Consider the following 22,592-nt stretch of genomic DNA (forward strand, 5'->3'; position numbering starts at 1 on the left):
CACTATCTATTTTCAATAGGTCCCTGATGTCCCTATAGGGAAAGCCTGATGGCCATCAAAATACAGCAGCATGGAAGCCAATGGTGATTTTATACTGGAGTACTACACTCAGATCCTTTTGTGGCCCTTTGCAGTAAGCATCACACTAAAAAGAATTCTTGGCATTTAAAATCCAAGCCAATTTTGTACTGCTACTTTCACTCACCTTTGATAAATTAAAAAAAAATAGACACTTTAAAGTAATTGTAGACCAACATCAAATGTTAGTATACATCATAAATTACGTTTAGCTGACTCTTATCATTATGAGTGCAATGAAAGTTCCAGGGTGGTGCACAAAGGGTGTAAATCAGTTCTTCAGTGAAAAGATAAATCATTTTCCGTAATTTGAGGCATGCAATTTTGTATTATTGGAAAGAGCTAACATTGCTGATACCTATTCTCTGATTTAACTCTTTGCTGGTTTTGATTTGGATGCAGAAGTCCCTTCTGTGAAAGGCAGCTTTTAAAACATTCTAATTTTGCATTTAGACTGTCAGATTATCTACTTTCCAAGTTTTCAGCTGTTGCTGAATTTAGGCTGCATCGTCACCAAGACAGACATTCACTTCTTCACCACTAGGTAAGATGCAGCTTTTGTTATTACTATTACATTCACATCCTAGATTCCAAGAAATGTTACTTTTTAATAATCCTGAGAAATACAGAGTGGGTTTATGGGTAGTCAAAGGTCTGTTAAGCAGTTTCAGTTCACTCCTGAAATTCAACAGATCGTTTCCATGACTGCATTGTTTACAGTCCTTCAAAGAGGATTTGTGATTTAAACTTCACTTTCAAAGCATTAACCATACCTATAGATTGTTTTTAAAGAGAAAATACATTTCTGGTTTCAGCAAAAGTGATGCTTAATATAATAGTTCCAGCATTTAATGTTACGCTGTTAACATTTCTTCCAAACAAAGTGTAAATGCTTTAAAAATGCTGTAAAATAATGTAAACAGCATTTATAGACATTAGAACAAAGTTATGGTTTATGTCATACATTTACAGTAAATATTCATTGTAAAGATAAATGCATAAAGAATTTTCTTTCACAAAATGTCAGATTTTGCTATTAAAAAGAAAAGGTCATTTGGTATTTTAAATGTTTCTATGCATTGATTCTATACCTTGGATGGACTGAATAAATTCAAATATATGTTTTCTAAAAGTTAACAAGAATATAAATAAATGTAAATAAATTAATTGACCCATATTTTGCATTTTCCCCAGAGCTACAAAGCCCAGATAGAGAAGAAAGGTGGCAATATGAAAATAACATTGTTACATACGGCTAACAATGCTAATCATAAATTTTAAGTGCTTCAAAAATTGCTATGATTGAAAGTTTGTTGAAGACATTTGGGAATCCTTCTTCTCTGGTAAAATTAATTAAGTTAGGAACATTAGACTTTCATAGTACAATAGAGGGAAATTCTATTATGAGGAAGCTCTCTGCAATGAGTTTATTTAGGAGTACCATGTGTCAGATGGTACATATTCAAATAATTTTATTCTTTAAAGAGATCATATATATGCTTCCTCTATGGGTCATGATGAATGAGCAATAAATCATTTAAATATGCTTATTTTTTATGGTTTTATTTGATTTACACAGTGACTCAGAAGAAGAATCTAGAAGAATTCTCCCTGAAACAAGATTTAAAGATCTAACATTTAATTAAATCGATTTATTTTTTAGTAAGGTATACTGTAATCTAACCTCATTAGGATATTTGCCCATACCCATATATCTAAGACGATAGATTCCTTTATGTCCATTGCTATCCTGGCCTAGGTCCACACGGCCTGTGTGTCTCTGAAGAAGATGAAAATATTAGACTTAGTAGAGATTGTATTTGTTGTCATATAACCCATCTTTGTATTTACAGCATTCATACCGGAATTGTGAGCTGGGTTCCCATCTCTACTCAGCTCAGAAATACTGAATCCCTGTCTCACAAGACAGCCATAGTAATCACCCTGTGTGAAATAATTCTTATCTATTTTCTTGAAATTAGGCTGCTGTGTAACCAGGAGAGCAAGCAATGCTGATTCTACAATAGTAGTAGCTGAAAGCAGAAATGGGCTCATTTGTTTAATGTCTAATGCTAAATGGATATGCATTCAAGGAACTTTATTTGGGACCATATCTATAGCTCATGCAAACTCATTGCTTATACCATTAGACTAAAATGAGATCTTTTCTACTTTCTGTCCCGGTACCATGACTATTACATCATGGCAATAAGGCACACAGGTTCAACTTCAAGAAGAATCAGTTTAAGTATTGTTATCTGTGACACCTGCAGCCCGGTTATTAGATCACTTGTCAGAAATGCAGAAGATGAAATTCAATCTCATTTCACCTACCAGAGTATTTTAATCATTAGCTATTATGCAAAAGACCAGTGTTGTAATGCTCCCAAAGAAAAGAGGGCAGGTAGGATCTTCAATGTCTGAGAAGGTATTTCTGTTATTTTCCTATGGACTTGATGAAGAATGAACTAAATTGCCTTTTGGATACACAGACAAAATGCAGCAGTCTAACAGAAAAACACAAACTCTGTCTAAAAACCTTGAAAGTATAGTTAATGTATGTATTTTATATTATGACATCTTCTAGAACTATTGATTGCAATGGATTCAGGTTGTTCAATGAGGACAATTGTAGATATGGACATAGAAAGCGGAAAGGGACTTGTTAAGTTCAATTGAATTTACTTAAAGAAGGAAAGCACCATGAAAGAAAAAGAAAAGAAGAAATAAACCCATAGTTGATTTTAAATATAACCTACAAGTCAAGAATTGCAAATACACTGGTGTTATGTGAGGATAACAGGTTGCCTTTCTAAGTGCTATGTTTCAAACACTTAACAAGTTAAAAACAACACAAGAAAGAAATTAAATTATCAAAATTAATTACTTCTTCCAGCTATCTATTAGATAAAAATCAATATCTATTTGCCATATGACCAGCTCAGATTAAACAAAACAAAACAAAACAAATGTATTTGCAATTCTCTGTGAATTTCTCAGGGTCCTGAGTATACTTTCTCCTTCTGGGGGTTCCACCACCTGTGCTGAAGGTGAGTGCTGGCATGGCACAGCTGCATAACCTCAGTTCAGGCTGCTACGAGAAGCAGTGGCATCTCCACTCCTTTGCTGAGAAGCTACATTTGAGCTCAGGCTCTTGCCCTTAGTTGCTATCTGAGTTACACTACTGCCATGCCTGTGCCTGGCCATGTACCCTGTCGATCTAGACAGTGACCCTAACCTGAGGACTTGACTTCCTGGCTTGTGTTTGCAAGACTTGACCTGCCTTCTCACCACAGACTTACCTAGACATCACTGCAGTGGGGCGGATCCTGGCTACCGTCACTGGACCTGATCTTCACTTGCTGACTTGACTTCCCACCTTGACCTGGGACATCCCTTATAACTTCAGTTTTGTCTGGTGCTCTGTACTCTCCTCTGCCTCTGGTTAATGCAACTGGACCAGCTCTGCTCACCTGGTTTGGGTATTGTAGGACCAGGTCCTTGCTGGTGAGGTCACTGCTGCTCACCTTGCTGTCACGCTCGGCTCCCAACTTGCCTTTCCTCATGGAGCAGTCCATTCTTGCCACTCCCTGATGTTATTGATAATCCCAGGTTTTTTACACTAAATCAGGGAACGGTCCCATATTCAGTCATTTTCTTTTCCTACAAAGTCAATTTCTTTTCCTACCATAGGGAGACACCATAAAAACTAACAAGGTGATTTGGTTTTCAAGTAATGCAATCGCTTATTAAGATTATTAGAAATAATGAATGGATTAATAACGAAAAGAACAAATAAATAAGTTACATTAAATTAGAAACAAATGAATGATATAGTGAAGGGATAGTTTAGAAATAATACTTAAATCAGATATTAAATTCTTGAATTCAAGAGATTTGGGGGGAAAAAAAAAACCCAGAGTATTTCACTCAATTGAGCATTTGCAACAGGAAGTGAGCTCAATAAAAGCAGTGTTAATTCAATTACGTATGGCACCAGAAGTATACTTCCATTCAGCCAAAGCAGATTAACTGCCAATCCAGTAGATACATTTAAACAGACCAAATAAAAATTCACTGATATGGATAGTATCCTTTGATGCTGAGTTCTTTTAAAGAAAAAAACGAAAATGCAAACTCCTAAGACAGGTAGGATAATGTAATTAAAAGCTTTGTTACTATATAAGGTGTAAAGCTCACAGCTCCTCTTAGCATTGTCTTAAATGTGAAATATTTCTATTATTTCTAAAATAAGCACAGAATTTAAGAGAAGTTCATGGTTATCTAAACACTCCACCTTGAATTTATGCATGGTTGACATACGTAACCCTGGCGAACAACTGTTAAAATTATAAATTGAAGGAATTGGCTTTATACATATGGTATGATGGCTCTAACAGCAATGTAGGGTGTTTCAGCTATTACTGATTTGATGTGGCGTTAGTAAGAGAGAATCAAAGGCTGTAAGTATATCATAACTCAATCACATATGATGTAAAATGTGAAATTATAATGAGATAAAGTGAAAAGAGTTAGAAATAGAAAGTTAGATGTAATTAGGGACCCTGTCATGAAATTCAGTTTTTACAGTCAGGTGGTATCCACACTTTTGCGAAGTTCATCTTTTTCACACAATGAAGATTTGCCCTAGAGTTATTTTGTTCTTTTAACACTAAACTAAAATCAGTAATATGGATGAAAGTGCTTTAATTCCTTAATTCAATCTTCTTTGTAAACGTCCAGCAGTAATGTGTTCCATATTTTCTGGATTTTTCATCAATTTTGTAGTTTGAAGTTTCACTTCTATTAAAATGTAATTTTTAGGATTATTTAACCTCACCTATAGGAAGGTTTCACGCATTATGAAGTTAACAGTCTAACTTCAGATTCCAGATCTTGACAAAAGAAGGAAAAGGCTGGGGAGGGTGGTTGTCCTCATAACAGATACACACTATTATTGATTCAATTTCACTTATTTTCTCTTTCTAAGACAGCAAGAGGTACTTGAGTATGATTGCCTGATACTGGAAACTTTCTCAAGGAAAAAAGAAAACATTTTCTTAACTTGGTTGTTTGCACATGTTTTTGTGGGCTTGTCTAAACAGTTTGGTGTAGAAAGTAGCTCATAAGCAGAGCCCACACTGCGCGCTGTCAGAGGGGCACTTGTCCATGATCCAGCAGCTATTAAGTCATGTTTGCTGAGAACTGTGCCTGCGTTAATGAATCCTTCCTCTTACCTGATTCTCTAGATACCCATAAGAGTATAAACTATGGGAACTGTGACATGACTGGCTTATTTTAAGATCACAAAGCTTTCCTTAAAATTGAAACATCTGCTTACAGCAATAACTGGCTATATTCTTAGTGGCTAAATATTTATGCATTTATCTACTAATCCATAGAATAAAATTAATCTTTCTGACTTATATTATTTTAAAATTATATTTTATGTCCATCAAAGGAATATTAGTAGTTGAGCAGTAGATTCTGTCAAAATAGACACTTGAGCAAAGTATAAGAGCTAAAACCAAGTTTGCTTTTTTGGGTTCTTGTGTTTGGGTTTCATGAATGTTTTCGATACAAGGAAGATTATTTTTCTATTTTCCCTCTCAACATTACAGTCTATTCTTCAAAGCTATAAAGTCATAGGGATGTAAGTTACAAGGTAGAAAGAGATTCAAATTAAATTTCAATGAAGTGATTTTGCCCTAGGAAATTCAGGATTTTTATTCCATTTAGTAGAAGCATATCCATGCAACCTATCTATTTTTAATTGAAACAAATAGTTTACATTTTCATCTGAGAATGATAAAAATTGTTTTTTCGGAGAAAAAAAATGATTCCTTAGGCACAAACAAAACACATTTTTAGAACTCCTTTTAGAAGACCATACAAAGTCATTTAAAATATTCATTTAAAAAAAAAAAACCAACCAAACAACAAACCCCAACAATCCCTCAATCGATTATTTTTGAATCTGTAGTTAAAAGAGCCAACTTAAACTGAACTGCATGTTTATGAGGACAGCTGGTCATATTCTAGAGCAATCATAATTTTGTGGTTTAATCTGTTAAGACAACAGTTTTTATTAATACTCATTTGTTACTTGCAAGAAGTTGCTGACATAAATTGATGATTAAGCTGCTACGACCTTCACTGAACCTTAGTAATTCTCATTTGCATTCTCATTAAAGCTGGGTTTCACTCTCATTTTTTTCAAATCTGTAATACCATCCTACTCAAGACTTTATAAAGTCTTCCTCAAGAGCAATTAACTGGTCTGATAAAAAATGTTTAATTTATATATATATTAAGAAAATGTTTAAATGGATGCAGATACCAAGTTAAAATATATACCATTACATATCATTACAGTGAAGCTTATAGATTTTTTTTTTTTCCTAAATCAAGATAAATTCAGAGGAAAATACTGCAAACGTATTGAAAATGGCCATAGGGTAGTCATTATTTGGAATAACATAAACTACTTTGGTATTCTTCTGTAAATTCAGTACTACTATTTTTTATATACATTTAAATACATTTATTTAAGTCTTTGATATGATTTTGTGGTGGACAATTAAGCTGAGCAGTTTGCTGATATTAATTCACTGAGCCTTTCTCCATAAAGGAATGTCTCTTCTCAAAACCAGGTCAAAGACGACACAAATTTAGTGATAAAGGCCTGGACCCAAGAGTTTTCTGTGTTTCAGTAAGAATCAGCTGTAGTGAGGCTGGTGCAAGTATTGTGTATTTCCTTCTTGAACATAAAGATGAATAGAATTATTGTAAAAGGGTCTTTGCTATCAGCATGTAATAATTCTTTGCAAAGCATGTGATGTTATATATCCATCTGAATAATTTTGGAATCTAAACAGGATTATGGCTCCATATATCTGCAATGTGCTAAATTCATCCTCAGAAAAAAAGTGTTTTCAAAAGGGAACAGATAATTTTGTCTTTGGAATCTTAGCCTTTTCCATATATTCAAAAAATATACATCTTATTTCTAGTGGCATGCTTATAAGTGAACTACATGACAAAATAGATTTAGAGAGTCTCTCGTGTAGTAAAGAATGCAAGTATTCTTAATTTTGATTTTACGTTACTTTTAGAGACAGAAAATCTGCAATCTACTTATATGGACAATCAATATTTAAACAGAGACAGAAGTAATAGCTGTTTACCAGGCCTACTTTGACATTCATCTTTAAAATTAACTTAAATTCACTTTTAAGAATATAGAAGTATTTCTAGTACCTCTATTAGTTGGAAGGACCTAAAGAAGTCAAATATAAACATGTTACTTAAAAAAAAAAAAAAATCTTTCTTTAAGGATTATAAAAATAGGCAAGTGACTGAAATTTTCTTAAGACTCTTTACGACACTTCCTAAAAGAAAACTGAACCTTGACGAAAATAATAATTAAAAAAACTCAGCACAACCCCTAAATAGGTTCAGCTAATATATATTAGAACATCCTGAAACTATTTCAAGCATCATGTGCTTAGCAAAAATGCTGATAGGGTATTTGAAATGATTGACCTAATTAAGCACATGTTAAATGTACTCAACAAATTCTGACTAATTCAATATCCATGACTGAGCAGAGAGGAAAGTAAAGAGCTAGATGAGTAAGGCAACAGAAACATGAATACCAATAATGCTTAAACTGGAATACACTGAAAAGTATTATATTCCACCCCCACAAACTTACACAAAAACCCAAAAGCAAACCAAAATGACTAGATATTATGACTTCACATTGCAACTGTAATTCATACATACTTTCAGAAGAATTAATGAAGTGACAGAAATCCACGTTCAATGTCTGTGTAAATATAATACAATTTACTTAATTAGGGAAAACTATCATGAAGTGTTTCTATGCCTAGCATGTATTAAATTTTAATCATTTTGTCTGTCCAACACTGACAGTTTCAGGTTGACATTGAGCATTGGCCTCATCTGGGTGAAGCCATACTACCTACTTTCTAGGTTCTACTACCTACCTTCAGACCTCAGTTTTCTAAGTGCAACACAGCTATCCATATTGTGCATCCTAACTTTATACCAGAGCCTTTCCAGTAAACAGTTTTCTCTTTCACATCTGTCTCTTAATTCTGGGCAGCAGAAAGAAGCAGCGTGCTATGGTAACATCATTAGTAGATATTGTAAAAATTTTCATGATATACAAGTATTTTTCCCAGTAGGCACTCAAGAATAAGCATTTACAGTGAACAAAGAATGCATCTATATATTTCCTGTTTCAAACATTGCAGGAGTTCTTACTGAACCCCTTTTCTTGCTTTGAGTAGGGGAAGAATTTCTCTGACATCTTTAAAGACCCCAGCAGACGTGAAATTGAGTAGATCCTATTTTGAGAATACTTTCTGGAAAAACTATTTTTAAAAATAACATGAAAATTTCTTGTAAAAACTTACATATCATTTCTCCTGCAGTGGTCCACTGTTTAGCACTGAGAGATCTGGACGGTCACCTCTTGGAGGTCTTTTACGCCTTCTCCTTGTATGTGTCCAACAATTAAATAAAATTTATTTCTTAAAAAATTCTAACACTTCATTATTATCTTGGGAAACAGGATTATATATGGCAAATATCTTAATTATTTTTATCACACTGCATCTTCTGCACACTGCACACTGCAACTCATTTTGTGTTGCCCATGCAGACAGGCAAATTAAGAAGTTATTGACTAGTAAGCGTTCTCAGCAGTTCTAAATACCACCAGAACAAAAAGGATGGAAAGATTTTTACCTCACATCTTAGGGTGAATCAGATATTATTTTACGTATTACTACAAATATCTCTGTGAGCACTTTTTTGGGGGGTGAACCACTTCACCAGCATTCTTCATTAGGGAAATGACAGCAGAAAAGGTCATCAAAGGTTAATACATGAATACAGAGACTTACTTTCAGACATTTATTGACATAGTCCCTTAAGGATTCCCCATGATACTGCTATTGATGGGTGAGCATGACCTAATGAATTATAGCAGTTAATATCAAGCTTACAGTTTGGACACACTGATCGCATTTTGAGATCAAGACCTTCATGGTTTTAAATGGTTTATCTTTTATAAATAACTATTACAGTAATTAAAGCAATAAGCATGGCCTTAAGAATATACCAGCTATGGGAGATGCAGGAATATTACTTCTTTCTTTACAGGATTCACTCCAGGCCTGTTCAGGAGCTTTCTAGAATACCTGCATAGCCAATAAGCAAGTTACTGAGCAATTATTTTGCTAGTGCAGGTTCACACTTGAGGTGATATGAAGGTCAATCCCTCATTTTGACCTACTTAAACAAGAGAGAACAAGCTAATCTGAGAGAGCACTCAGCAACTGTCTTGTCTAGTTAGTTTTTCACCCCATACTCTGATAAATTTTCCTGTATGTATAAATACTTAGTGATCATCTTCAAGAAGAAGAATTTCAGAAAGCTGAGCTGATAATCTAACCAGAGGCAGATTTCAAACAGAGTACCGTACTGAATGGAAGAACACATAGACTAGTAAGGAAGTTTGGTCACCTTCATCACAATGGGATACTAATGCTTTAGCTAATAAAACATCAACTACTTACAGGATAATCTGTTCCACAAATATTGGATCAAATATGCATAGGCTTTTCTTTTACACCGATTCACACAAGCTATTAAAAAAAAATTATTTGCTAAACGGACTTCTGTCCTCTAAAAGAAGTCTCAAAAACAGTAAACATGGTTTCATGAAATGTTGTGGCACTTCCAAGCTATGATCCAGTCTCCTGCTATCTGAATAGAAGAAAATTATTTACCCATTTTCAACAGAACTATAATACTACTTTTCATATAAATTTGGCCCATGCTGTACCAACTGTTAAGGTTTGTGTTCATTAGTACAACTAACCAAGAAACGGCTACTTTGTCTAACAGGACAAAGCCATGATAAAATCTCTTCGTCATTACTCTGTAGAACATTAGGCTTCCTCTGCCACAGGCCTGATCACCCAGATTACTACCAGTATTAACAAAGTTCTTAAATTCAGGTTAAAGCATAGATTAGCCTCCTTAATATGAAGGTTTGGATAAAAATCCACAGGAATAGCTGTCTTTCTGACAATGTAAATCTTCCTATATGTTGGGAAAGCATGTAATATGTCCATACCTTGATTAATTGACTATGAAGTGTTAGATTGTGATACGTGTTTAAAGACTATGTTCCCGCATTTCCGTCTTTTCTACTTTGCATTCAGCTAACCTTGGAGAGCAAGTCTTCTGAACTTGCTGTGCTTGAATACATTCAAGCTAGGTGAAATTCAATTATCTTCTTCTGGCTTGGTAAATCACCTTGTGGTTTTGTACAAGATTGGTTATACAGTCTTGGTGCATATGTATTTCGGGTACCTTCTAGCTTCGGTTAAACATGTAGCTTCTGTTAAAAATTTCTGTTTTTTTTTTTTCTTAATTCAAAAGCTGCTAACAAGCCTTTATTATTTAGTATCCCAGTCAAAAGAAGAATGCTGAAGGTCTGACTATTTTCCCATTTTGCCTTTAACTTCCTTGAAACTCTTGACAACTGGAGTTTGGCTTTTAATAACAGAAAAGAAAAAGAAAATCTCTGTGTCAGGTTTTTCTCAGTTCTGACACACTTACATATATTTTCACTATCATAATGTCATTATTTCCTAAAAAAAAAAAAAAAAAAACCACTGTCCGAAAGCTTCTATTTCTATCAGTCAGAAAGTGCACTGAGCTTCTAGTAAACTACATGGATAACAATTTACAAAAAAGTTTTGTTTTGCTTCTTGTAGTCATCAGGATACAGGATGTTGACATGAAAAATAAAACACCCTTCTGTCATTAAAATCAGGAAGAAATATGCTGTGTCTTCTCACTTGCAGTTACTTAGAACATAAAAGTTTTAATGAAGGTTAAACAACACTTCAAACCCCTCACCCTCATGTTTTTCAGGGGTGGGAAACTGGGTCTATGTGAGTGTCTACTTAGTATTTACCCAGATATCACACTGAGCACAATCGCGTTCTTATTTAGGTCATAAAGAATTTACACTGCCTGAGGTTAATAGTGCTAATCAGTATTAGTACTAATAGGAGAAAGACAGGAACACTTAGAGATTGATATTATATCACTATTCTATAACTGTTGTAAAGATATATGGGATATGAGGCCATTTAGTTTAAGCTGCAGTATTCCTAAATAGCTTGTGTCACTTCCATTCTGAATTATTTTCCTATTATAATTAAATTTATTACGTTAAGAGGTGCACCTATGGGTGTTTGCACATTGTAACAAATATATAATTTCTAATTTTTTGCATATCCTAATATTTGTTTTGCAGAAAGTGTTCATTTAAAAATAAATTGATTATGCAAATTACTATATACTGATATTCAGTAGTAATACATTATCACAGAGTATACAGAATAGTTCAATATAGGACTTCTTTCTCAGATATGAATATGATGCTTTAATAGTGCAGAAAAGTGTATGTATATAGAGAAAAGTCATGCATAACTGTGCAGCATTAAACTACACTGTTGAGATTTCTGCATTCTATAGTTTTGTTAAGTTTTACAGCTATAGATGATATTTACATGATTAAAAGCCGCTAATGGCAAAAATGTTACATGAAAGGTACTTTTCTGTACAACAGTACTGAATGAGGGCTAAAGCAAGAACTGCTTCCTAAACACAGGCTTGCAGGCAATTATTCTTCAATAAAAGCTAAAAAAAATAATTTCACTCAAATATTCAGCTGGAATCTGGTCACAATACTTGCACAGGATATCTATGCATCATTAGAAAAGTGAATGGGGTATATTTATTGTAGAACATTTTTAGTGAGGCAGTTCATCTTCAAGAATTCGTTTCCTTTCATATTTTAAAATTAAAAGCATGAGATAGATTGAACATTTACTGATATCCAGGCAATCTTGGTGAGTCAAATGAGTTTGAAACCTTACATTGCTAAGAGCTTTGCAGCTGAATATACCCTATGGTTCAAACCTTTTAATGAGAGTTCAGTGTAGTCTGCGCTCCGAGGGATCTAGCCTTGCCGGATCAGTGACTGAGACACACCAAGTTTTTAAGCTTAGGCCCAATTACCTCTCTTTTATAGTGAGTTCTACTGAAGTCAATGCCAACAAAAGTAGTAGTGCAGTGAGGAAACCAGGCAAATGGATCCCATGTCAGCATTTTTTTAGAGGCAAAGATTACTTGGGAGAAGATAAATAATAATTTCTGAGTACTAAACAGAGTGACAAAACCCTTTTTAAATAATAAAAGTGACTATATGAATAAACTAGCCCTCATGTTGGGAAAAAAAAATCTAAAACCTTACAAAGTACTATTTTTATAAAATACATCTGTATTGCCAGTAAATAGATTCATCTAACTCGATTTAATGATTACCCAACATGCTGCAATATTTTCTTGATTTTATGTATTTTTACATTGGTGCCAAGTTTTTAATGGTTTAGAAGACAGCTTAGTAATGAAAGACACAAAATACTACAGGCCTGTTTTTTGCTTATAGAACGGTGGTGCGCACTTCATATATTATAGAAACTGAAAAAAAAAAAAAAACAAACCATGGGAAATACAGTTTAAAAATATCAGTTCTGATTTATTCCTAAATTTCATATACTCTAGGCATGAATTTACCAGTTTATCATTTGGAAGATGCCCTTCTTGTTTATTCAACTGCAAACCAAGGGGCAAGATAGATAACCGAATGGGCATTAAAATAATGCCTGTACATGATATACAAACCTTACAGGATAAGATAGTCATTGGAATCTTAAAACAACTAGGGGAAGGGAGAAATAATTTAGATGAGGAAATTCCTCAAACAAATTCAGCCCTCCAATTTTGATTCTGTGCCAGTCCTGTGCATGCTTATTTTCAAGCCAAATTGATAGAGTTCTCACAAAAAAAACCCAGAAGATTCCAGTAGTGACTAGTCTGAATAGTCTGAATGCAAATTTTGGGCTTGAGTCAGCACTGATCTCTCATCTAAACTCAAAGTGAATATCCTAATCTAATTTTTATGCACGACTTAATTGTAGAAGAATATTATGGAACATCATTTTGCCTTTGCAGTTTAAGTGAAAATTTTGCTTTAATTAGTGGCATTGTAGTTATGTTTGTCATTTTTTTAAATTATAAAGATTAGTAAAGTTAACAAATACTAAGGTCTTTTTTTAAAGGAACAGAACCTAAAAAATACTTAAAATACCATTTTTAGAAGGTTATTCCAAAAGCAGAAAGGAAAACTATCTGTAGTAATAAAAAAAGAATATTGCTGCAACCCATGGCAATAAAACCCAATATACCTCATGACAAGTCCTTTTACAGAAAGATAGGAAGAAATTAACGTGGTGTTAAATATAATTAACAATGATTTCTCTTTCTTGCTTTAGTGTTCATTGTAATTAAACTGGAATCTTTCTTTGCAGCAGTTTGTGTACTGAAACCAAGCATCCTTCTTTGTGGGATATTAATGACCGCATAATTAACTACAATAATTTCATGTAGGCTATTAATTAGCTATGGAGTACAATACTAGTAAGCGAACCACAGCTTTCTTCAGTAAAGAATCCCAACTGTTCTAATCTCGTAACTTCTCCCTATTTTTTTTTTTTATTATTTTTGCAAGAACTATCATCTAATAGTTAGTCATCAATTTCATACTGACCTTGATGCCTCAAGCCCTTAACATACTCACTGATCACTCTTCTTTTAATAATTTCAAAATGCTGGAAAGTAAAATAATTTTCTCGACTATCACTTCCTACTACATAATTTTTTAAATTTCATTTACCTTCACTGGACCTCACATCTGCCTTTTGAACCCAGAACTTCTTGCACTAAATGACAACGCTCTCACAAAATTAATTGTACCTTCCCTATCATATTATCTTCCTGCAAGGCCAGCCTCTATGTTTTAGCTGCCAGTCACACTAAAGTGAAAAATCAGATTGTTCCACATGTAAAGAATTCCCAGTCAGAAACTATGAAGCCACCATCTCCTCCACTGTTAAGTTTCTCCTGCTGTGATACACACTGGCAGAAAACAAGTAATAAAATGCTTAGCAACCAAGTATTTCACACTACTTGTTTGTGCTAAAACCTCTAATTATCTTTGTTATCCACTCTCCTTTCTTTCAGCTTATCTGTTATTTGTCATCTTCTAATCTTGTAAGTTATTAGCTGTTTGAGGTACCCATTTGAATGGTGTCCCAACAAATGGAGTCTGAACTAATTGAGTTATCCATTACCAGCCATTAATGCAATAAATACTAAATATATTATTATTACCACAACCGTGAAAAGTTATGTGCCTTCCTTTATCGCCATGCCTCTATTTTAGAACCCTCAAGCAACAATTAGGGGATATTTGAGGTAAATGAGGCACAAAATAACTACTGTGCCTTTCTGGCCTTAGCATAGAAATGTTGCAAAGCTGCTTAAAATGAGCTCCCTGAAAGAGGACAAATTCATGACAGCAATGTCATTTCCCCATCCTACCTTAGAAAATGGCCCCTCTTTGACTGTTGGTCCAAACAGCAGTGACTCACCATTTCTAAAACTCGAGGAAGGATCCTTTCAGGAAGCAGCACAAGCAGAAAGGGAACCACTACCTTCCTACTTAATGTAGGGAGAAAGCAGCTTAGGAGGAGGAAGCCATTCCCTTTAAAGAGCTCCCTGCTGTGTTGACTCAGTACTAAAAACCACAAACATGAATCAAAACATTAATATCTTGCTGAGAAATTAAGATAATGAAGAAGGTTGGTAAACTGTTTAGCATTAAATTCAGTATTTAATAAATACTGTATGTCATAAACATAAACACACACAATCCCTTGTCTCTTGCTGATCTTAATGAAAATATTTCCCCTCCCAGTTTCTTGTCTTTTCATCATTAGTTTAGAAACATCTATAAGGGGCTTCTCAACTCAACACACTAAATTACTGTTGGATTGTTGCTTTTTCATTTTGTTTTCTGTGATTAATATTGTTCCTGTTTATGGACATTAATAAAGGAAATTTGCACTTCTAAGCATAATTTCTATTGATGAAGTTTTTCATCTTCTAGATAAAGCATCACTATAAAATGAGATGTTACCAGCTATTTAAGAATTGCCATCCAAGATACAGTACAACTATGGCCAATTTAACTCAAAGCTAAATGTGTATTAACTCAGGATCAGTCCAAAGTTTAAGAAGAAAAGCTGTATATTAAGTTAACTGGAAATAGGAAGATGTTTGATGAAGAACTTGAGAGAAACTCTATTTGGAAGCACCAAAGTGACACAGGACAGATCTCATTTTCAGAATTGATCTCGGAATCTTCTGGCATTTTAATTACTGAAGTCACACAGGTCACATAGACATAACGTAGATAACTTCAAACATGGTACAATTAACAGTCTCAGAAGCCAGACTTTAGCATAGACTGCATAGCAGACACGTATTTATCCAGGTTTTCAGACTGTGTAATCTGTTCCAGGCCACATACAGCCATATCAGAATCAGTAATCTCTTAGCCAGGTTAGAGCTAATTTGTACCTAGATGTAACCATGGGAAAATATGCAGGACATCACCTGTTAGGTGATTCAGTGATCTGTTTATATGTCCTACGTGACACAGTCCCTGGAGAGACATTACTTGGAGCAAGGATGGAGTCTGGCTTTCACCTGCTGCTTCTCTGCCCCAAAGACTCTTCAATTCCATTTTGCACAGGGACACCGTTACCTCAGAAGAGGGGGAACAGTTCATCCCTCCTCTTGCACAAAGCCTGCTTTACAGGGCACTGTTTGGAGTGGTTTTAGGTGGGTTTAAAAGCTCTCTTCAAGGCAGAGGAGGACAATGAATGCAATTAGAAAGTATGTATTTCACATGAAATATTTAAGAAATAAAGTATATATTATTTGGATCTAGGACAGTCATTCAAGTATACGAATTCATATATTAATTACCAAATTTACATTTAAAGGGATTATTACCATCCAGTAGAAAAAAAAAAAGACTACAACCCTGAGCCCCACATAGCTGAGAAGACAGACTGCAGGCTCGTGTGAAGGCTCAGCTGAAGGTTTTAGAGAGGGACACAGGAGCGCAGACTGGCACCACTCTGCCATGCTCACCCCTGCCCCAGCATTTTTCGTCTCTCTGCACTGTCTGTTGGCCCTTAAAAGCCTCTTTCTCACCCATTTACCAGGAGTATTTTCAGTCATCATACCAGTAGCTGTGTGAGTATAGTTACACCATAGGACATAAGAACCTTTCCTCCTTCTCCTTATGGAGGAACCTGATATCCAAACTGTAGCGTTTCTTATCACGAGCCACTACATTTTGAAGATTAAAGATCTAATGAAGATTTTCTCCCAGATTAACAGTTTTGCTTCATGCCAGCTAAATTCTTTTGTTTACATGGTGAGCCTGAGCAGCCTGTCCGCCCAATGCCCGCTGCCCCACGGAATCTGGCTTGTTCTGTTTTAAAGAGTTGACTGACTTCTGTGCCAAAGTGTAGCAGCAGGTTAGAAAAAGCACTTCACGTGACTGATTTTTCACATTTCTAGGTGAGACAGTGCTATGGATTTCATGTAAAGGAAGCTGAGATGGGAATTACTGGAATAGGAAGAGAAATAAACAATTCCATTTGAATAAATCAGTTCTTTACAATAATGGAATCAGAAGGATCCTTTTCATTTTAAATGAACATCTTAATCATCGGGAAATTTTGCTGCCAGGGCAGTGGGCAGGGAGAGCAGTTTATGTTTTTCAGACCTGTCACTAAGTTATACTCATACACTCTTGAAGGCTGCTTTCACTCAGCCTCTAAGCAAAAATCACTGTGAGCAGCATTAGCACAGCCACTACTGTGAATTACACACTTGGAACTCCTCTGTCTTCAGCTGGCTGGGATTATTCTACAGAGACCACATTAGTGAAAGAGAAGATTTCATGCACTCACAATTCAAGATTTTGTAGTTCATATATCAACTGTTCAAAGCAATATTTACATGTCAAGTATTCCTGTATTTTCACCCAGTAACAACCTTTTGAATACAATATTTAATAGCTGGAGAGGTTTAAGAAAAAAGTAGAAAACCAAGACCTGAGAAATTTAAAATACAGAAAAGGACGAAAAATCACATCCTAGTAAAGTCCCAATTCAATAGTCCAAACTAAAAATCTACTCCTAATTCAGTACTGCAAACATTTATTATTTTTTTTTACAAATTGCAAGCATATAAATAAAAATCAGCTCAACGCATTCATATTTTTTTCAAATTGTTTTATGCAAACACATACATCTGTGCTGTTTACCATGCTTTCACAAGCAAAACATACACAGTAGAAAGGAGGCTCAGATAGGACATCTTGTAAATATACTTCAGAAATAAACAGAACCCTGAAGGCTGAAGGTTCTCAACTGGCAGGTGGTTTAGACATTAGATTTTTAGGAGAACATGTGCTACCATTTGCAAATCTGATGCTTTTCTTAGTCCACAAGTAAATATTTTATATATCATCAATTCATGCCTTATTTCCATTGTGGTTTTATTTACCCTTTTCCTATAATCACACTAATAACGTACACTCTGTGTTCCCTAGTGGGCAAAAGGTCCGTACTGCACCCTCTTGGCTACAAACCCCTGTCAGGTCTTCCATCCTGCCTGTAGCTCCAGTATGAAATCACGAGTTATGGACACAGGATTTATTTAGTGCATTGTTAGCATTCCCCATCATTATATACAGCTGAATCACTGGTATCCTGAGGCAGTGAAAAACCTCAGTCACCAACTCCTCATACTGTTGTTGCACCATGTTCTGAAATACACAATGAACTTCTGATTTTCCTTAGCTCCAGGCTAGGCTCGTTACAAAGGTTGTTCTTTCTCTGCCCTACTTTCAGTTCATTTTATCATGCGGAGCTTAAAGCCTTTCTTCTAATTTATTTATTGGTCTGAACACCAAAGAAGCTTTCTATTATGATCTGCAACCATAGCTGCTTTTGCAGTAGATTTTAAACTTAGTATCTTGCTGAAACGAGAAGGCATAATACTTGAGAGTGTGTGAAAAATACTGACCAAGCCAAAGAGTGATTTAAAAATATATATACTCAAAGACATAAGGTAAAATTAATAGGAAAAATAGTGGCATAATTGATTTATCTGTTGAATTCAGAATTCCATTTGCTTACTAGCACAGCTAGTAAGTAAACTAATGCAGATATTAATTATATATTTTCTCACACCACTGGACTTGCAAGGTAGCTGGAGATTGCAATTAGCAGACTTTCTCCCGGTAATCCTGTTGATTGTTCTTAACAAAGCTAAAAATGGAGAGAATTAGGTTGAATGCATCACTGAACCCACACAAGAATCTGAAAATAATCATTCTCCAATAGGGACACCGACAAGTTTGGCAGTTTTGCAAATGCCAGTAAATGCCTACAACTACCCAAGTACAAGAAAAGGAGCCGCCTTTGCCTCTTAGGAAATAGACTCACATATATGCAGTACTAAGTGCTGTCCAATAAAATGGTTAATCAAAACAAGTCACTTCAGAGGAATTAAAAAGGTCCCATTTTCAACAATGTTAAGAGAGCATGTGTTTGAGGATGAAATCGTATTAAAACAACCTGCAGCACTACTGTCACTGGTACTGGAAACATGAAATGTGAGGCTTAAAACTAGTTCCAATTTTAAATAACTAAGCAAAATCATAATAAGTTATTTAAAAAAACCTCATGTTTACTGTGTTAAAAGAACACATATATATGCATAAATATAAACATATACTTACAAAGCTATAAAAGCTCAACACTAATTCCAGTCTTTGTGACAGATGTTTAAAAACGGCAAAAGGCCCCTCCAAATAGTAAGTCTCTTAATAACAATTTCAGATCAAAATCAGTAGGAGTATTCTTTTAGCTAAATACTATCTTACCCTCACTCTTAGAGGCATTACTTGATGGTCTATGTGGTTTATGAATAGTATATTCCAAACATACAGAATGTTTTGTTATCAAAAAAATCAAGTCTTCTAAGAACTATGTACTGCATTTGGCTGTTTTTTCCTATTTCTTAATGACAACAAAGATACAGTAATTCTAGCTTTTTTAAAGATAATCAAAGCAAAAGACTTTCACATTTCAATCTCCTAGTTCCTGCTAAAAATGCATATTTAATTTTAAATTATTCCAGCCCCACAGCACTTTGCTAAAACATTAATGAAAAATTGAGGCCAAATTTGCAAAACCCATTAGCGAAAAAAATCCAACTGTAAAAATTTCAAAAATAAACAGTTAGCAACTTTTCCAGTTCTAGAAGTACTGTATTAGGAAATATACGAAAAAAAAATAAAAGATTCATTAGTCTGAATGAATTAAGTCACCATTATGAATTTCATATCCTAGTAAGACAACTTTTGCCCTCACTTAGTTATCTTAGGCAGAAAAAAGACATCTTTTGAGGTTTATGATCCCATTGTCTGAAGTCTAACACAACTGATTTTTGATTGCTGAAAGGTTTTGATTGCACACTGACTGAAGAATCAGATTCTGCTTTCAGTTGCAATGACACAGAAGCAGTCACAACTGTGAGTTTTTCACAGTTCTTCCTGGAGCGATGCTGACAAATACTGATTGCTTAAATTCGTATATTAAATATATGTTTTAGCCTGTCTTCTTCACATCCTTCCTTAAGCAATTGAAGAAAACTGCCACAGACTCAACTCTTAAAATGTTGAGGGCTATCAGAGATGGGTGCTAGAACAGTTGGAAATTCCTGGGTCATTTATAGCATGACCAGGATAAAGATGGGAAAGGTGTGATCATGTCCACAGGTGGCACTTCCCTTTGAGAAGCAGTATCTGGGGGTGGGTGTTACAGGATAATTTTGCCTGGGATAATCTCAGAGATTATGTTTTTAGCAGAAATGTGACCAAAGTGTTTGATACTAAACCAACAGAGAGATCAACTGAGCTGTTGCCTCTCTGCTCTTCTCATCCAGGAATAGAGGTAAAATGAAGAGCACGACCATAGTGTTTAAGTCAGATCCCAAACAACCAACATCATTAAACCTATTTTCTATCATTTTCTAGGTTTTTTTACCCGTGAAAAATGGTGCTGTCCCAATCATCACAATTAGGTAACAGTTTTTCCATTTGCATAGTACATAGAAAGTAATGACTTAAAGTATAAAGCAACAGAGGATCACTGCCAAGAAATAAATTAATTATGTGGCAAGGTAGGTAGATAGATACTTCACAGTACTGCTGGATGCTGATAAGTAAAAAGAGGATTGGGTTATCCAGGCAGCAAAAAAAAGAACAGAACAGAACCTGACCCCTATTACTGTTCATGAAAATTAGTGACATTTGCTTTCTCTGAATTCCAGTGTAAGTTGAACTTTAAAAGAAAGTAACTCCGTCTCTTCACTTCACACTCAAACATAAACTCAGGTTCAAATACTTTCTCCTTGTGAGTAATAAAATACATGTACTCAGAGAAGTACACTTCATAGAATCATAGAACCATAGGATGGTTTCGGTTGGAAGGGACATTAAAGATCATCTAGTTCCAACCCCCCTGCCATGGGCAGGGACATCTCCCACTAGACCAGGTTGCTCAAAGCCGCATCCAGCCTGGCCTTGAACACCTCCAGGGATGGGGCCTCCACAACTTCTCTGGGCAACCTGTGCCAGTGTCTCACCACCCTCACAGTAAAGAATTTCTTCCTGATATCTAATCAAAATCTACCCTCTTTCAGTTTAAAATCATCACCCTTTGTCCTATCACTACACTGCCTGGTAAAGAGTCCCTCCCCATCTTTCCTGTAGGCGCCCTTTAGGTACTGGAAGGCTGCAATAAGGTCTCCCCGGAGCCTTCCCTTCTCCAGGCTGAACAACCCCAACTCTCTCAGCCTCTCCTCATAGGAGGGGTGCTCCAAGCCTTTGATCATCTTCGTGGCCCTCCTCTGGACTCACTCCAACAGGTTCAGAGAAATGAAGAATTGAAGTCTTCTGAAGGACCATGTCAGTGCAAGTCTTTGTTAAAAAGCAATTAAAAAATAGAAATAGGGCACTTATTCTATATATTCCTTGTCATTAAATTAACAAAAATGTGGATTTAATTTGGTTCATCAATTCAGGGTGGGGTAGCCCACACAAAAGGATAATAGCAGTTATACAGCACGTCTGGGATGGTATTCTGAGCAGCACTTAATACTGGTATAATTCTGCTACCATCAATGTTTACTGGGACAAAATCATAGGTGCTTTTGAAATCAATTTCATTTGTGGTCCTTTCTGCTTTGGACTTCATATCACTTCATAACAAGTAACATGGGCATAGCACAGCTTAATATAACATTTTCTGCTCCTAGATGCATCACAGTCTTTTCACCTTTGAGATCTCACTTGCCCCTTCATATATCTGAACACCACCGTAAAAACTGAACTTTCTTATGTTACATTCTATGGTAGAAACAACAAAACAAAACAAAAATAATCAGGCATACAAAAGAATTAATACTGATTGCTATTTTCTTGTGCTTGTTTGCACTGTTTACATCGTATGAACCACAAATCTCAGTGTTTCTGCTGCTTGCAAAGGTTGGAAATGATCATCTCTCTTGGTACATTATGTGGCTGCCAGAGGCTGCTTTCCCTTGAACCAGTGGGCATTGACTGCCATGAGAGAGAAGGTAAAGTAAGTTATGCTGGTACTTTTGCAGGTTTCGGATTCTCTGAAATACTTGGGGTTTCTGTCTTATGTGTTCATGGCTTTATCAGACACAAGATTCTCCATCGGGAAAAATTTTCCTCTTGTCAGATGGGCAGAAAACATTGGCTCCTCTGTTGTCCAGGACACAGTCCACTTTGGCTTCTTCTTTGGGAAGTTCACCTGATAAACCTCTGTTTTGCATTCCAGGATAAAACTTCACTTTTTAAGAGACAGAGAGTCTTTGCAATACCCAAATTCCTCTTACTGTATTCTTAAAGCACATTGTTGTTGTGCTGCTTCATCATTTATCATGTCTAAAGCTCATTACAAGGTATTGGGAAATGTTCTAAACTCTGCATGTGGTTTCACTGACCCTCCCGTGTTCAATTTTTATGGCATTACTGGCTAAAATTACAGGGGAGTAAACCTGCAAACTGGCTTGGTTCTGTTCCTTTAACTTCTGTATTCTTACAACAAAATAATCTACATTTTTACAGTAAACTCAATGTTTCATTTCATTCTTGTTTCCAAAATAGGATATAACATTCCCTTAGCTCAACATCAGTTTGCACTGAAATAGATGTGAATGAACCTACATGCACTGAAGATTCGGAAGAAAAGCTGTCAAGCCTACAGAAGACTTACAAAGAGACTGAAAAAGAATCTTTAATGTTGGCCACTTGGAACAAACTGCATTGCTATTATTGATCAGGACTGAAACTAAAAATATTACAATTTAATAAT

At 35.3% G+C, this 22,592-nt stretch overlaps 1 protein-coding gene across 1 annotated transcript in view; it reads right to left on the reverse strand.

Moving 5' to 3' along the window:
- Positions 1–22,592, reverse strand: part of FAM19A5 (family with sequence similarity 19 (chemokine (C-C motif)-like), member A5) — a 366,191-nt gene that overhangs the window by 278,947 nt on the left and 64,652 nt on the right. The window lies entirely within an intron of this gene.

Source organism: Charadrius vociferus, unplaced genomic scaffold, assembly GCF_000708025.1.
Source record: "Charadrius vociferus isolate BGI_N301 unplaced genomic scaffold, ASM70802v2 scaffold363, whole genome shotgun sequence".
NCBI lineage: Eukaryota > Metazoa > Chordata > Aves > Charadriiformes > Charadriidae > Charadrius > Charadrius vociferus.